The following is a 2,498-nucleotide window of genomic DNA, read 5'->3' as shown; positions in this document are numbered from 1 at the left end:
TATAAATATTACAAATATGTGTTTATATTAACATTAATATTATATTAAATAATATAAATATAATAAATACATTAAATATTTATATATTTTTTTGGGGGGGACAGAGTCTTGCTCTGTTGCCCAGGCTGGAATGCAGTGGCGTGATCTCGGCTCACTGCAACCTCCGCCTCTCGGGTTCACGCAATTCTCCTGCTCAGCCCGGAAGTAGCTGGAACTACAGGCGTGCACTGCCACACCCGGGTAATTTTTGTATTTTTAGTAGAGACAGGGTTTCACCATGTTGGCCAGGCTGGTCTTGAACTCCTGACCTCAAGTGATCTCCCGGCCTTAGGCCTCCCAAAGTGCTGGGATTACATGGGTGAGCCATCCCCCCTGGCCTAATATAGAGCTATATCTTAATGAAAGAAGTACTTTTCACAGACATGGTACATTTGGAATACAAATTGCAGTGGAAACACAATAACATTTGTTTCACTGTGCCAATTTCTACCATACATATGGATACAATTTTGGTCAGAAGTATGAGGCACACGTTTCAAAATAGTTACTGAAAACAAAGTTTCTCTAAATGTGTTTTTTCTGGTAACTAAAGTCACAATTTTGAATGTGGTAGGGATGAAGGCAAGTTGCTCTCATTCTGTCATTTTCATATTGCTCCGGAGAGAATTCCACAGTTCCCCCACATATTCAGCCTGAGATTTCAACCCTATCTAGGCAGGTTCATGGGAAATGGCAACTGATTAGACTTGGGTATGATGGAGTAATAAAAGTAAAATGCTAAAAATGAAAACAAACAAAAAACAACAACACTCAGATTTCAAAAGTCACCAACACTAGTAATTTTCAAAATAAATTATTTAGTGCACCAAGAGAACTAGCAGTGGTCATAGCAAGGATGATGCTTTCTGTTTTAGCTTCACCCACAGACCTACCCGCAAACTACCTAAAACAGATATTCAGTGGAAACAATAACTGTGTGCCTGCCATGTAAATATATCTTCAAGTAATGTCCTCTAACCCAGAGCTGCACCCCTACTCCTTTCATTCAAAGTTTTAACTCAAATTCTGTCTTATATAGATATGCAACAGAGATCTTATGGCCCTAAACCCTGAAATATTTACTGCCTGACCTTTGGCAGGAAGTAGTTACCGAATGGTTGTTTATTGCGCAAAGTTGATATGCATCCATTTATAGTGCAGGTATTTATTAAGCATCTATACATCAAGTACTATGCTGTTATTTTCTATTTAAGGAGATTCCAGACAAATGAAAGATATAGATAACTTCTTAAAATGCTCACTAAGTGCTACTTTAGGGGCAAAAATAAGTTGTAAGATGAGCATATATAGGAGGCAGTAACCCAAAACCGGAGAGGGGGGACTGTAACCAAGAAAGCCTTCCTAATTAAAAAGTTGTCTAAGTTAATACTAGATAATTAGAAAGAGTTCGCCAGACAAAGGGATAGGGGGAACAGCAATTACAAAGACCCACAGAAAAACTGGGAACTTTAAATATTTCAAAGATGCTGGGTGCTGTGACTTGAGCCTTGTAATCCCAGTCACTCCGAAGGCTAAGGCAGGAGGATCCCTCGAGGTCAGGAGTTCAAGATCAGCCATGGCAACATAGCAAAATCCCCCCATCCCCGCACCCCACCAAACTCCACCTCACCCATCTCTTTAACAAAATAAAGACAAAACCAAAACAACAATATACATCAGAGAAATATATCAGAAAATGGTCAGCAAAGGTTTAGAGATAAGGTATATCAGGCTGATTGCATGGGTAGTGGATAGAAGAACTGTCATTAATTTGTTAAAATAGCACAAGTTGAGCCACCAGCCTAAGGTCAGAAAACATAGCCATCCACACGTGTGTCTTAGGATAAAAGGCAGGAAATGATTGTTGAGGGAAGCTGAAGTGCCACAGTAAAGACTGGTTTTGTAGGAGGGTGATAGGATAGGAGTCAAGGGATTGGGATGAAATGTAACTACAAGCCAGTAACCCTGACCTGGACAAGGAGGTAGTGGTCTTGCTGGTGGTATTCAGGCTCTTTAATTACGTTTCCATAGACAACCTTAGCAACTCTTCCGGGACCTGCTCTCTGGTTGCAAGCTTTGCCTCCCTAGCAAATGAAGATAAAATAGCCTTCTTTATTAATCTTTCCAAATCCCTCTGCAAGCCACATCTGAAAGTCCTCCCCCCACTCTTTAGAGAAAGAAAAATTGTCTGGCTCTGTCATCCAGGGCATGAGCCACCATAGCTAGCCCACATCTGAAATTCTTTTGATGGTTATAAAGCCTTTCATCCCAGGATTAAAGATAAAGACTTAAAATGGAAATGTTGACCGGCACAGTGGCTCACGCTTGTAATCCCAGCACTTTGGAAGGCCGAAACCCAGCTACTCAGGAGGCTGAGGCAGGAGAATCACTTGAACCTGGGAGGCGGAGGTTGCAGTGAGCCAAGATTGCACCATTGCACTCCAGCCTGGGTAATAAGG

At 41.2% G+C, this 2,498-nt stretch overlaps 1 protein-coding gene across 1 annotated transcript in view; it reads left to right on the top strand.

Annotated features, from left to right (window-relative positions):
* Nucleotides 1-2,498, top strand: part of KLHL8 (kelch like family member 8) — an 81,983-nt gene that overhangs the window by 16,821 nt on the left and 62,664 nt on the right. The window lies entirely within an intron of this gene.

The sequence above is a fragment of the Rhinopithecus bieti genome, unplaced genomic scaffold, assembly GCF_001698545.2.
Source record: "Rhinopithecus bieti isolate Rb0 unplaced genomic scaffold, ASM169854v2 scaffold_52099, whole genome shotgun sequence".
NCBI lineage: Eukaryota > Metazoa > Chordata > Mammalia > Primates > Cercopithecidae > Rhinopithecus > Rhinopithecus bieti.
Note: the sequence above shows the minus strand (reverse complement) of the source record. Positions and strands in the feature narration are given on the sequence as shown.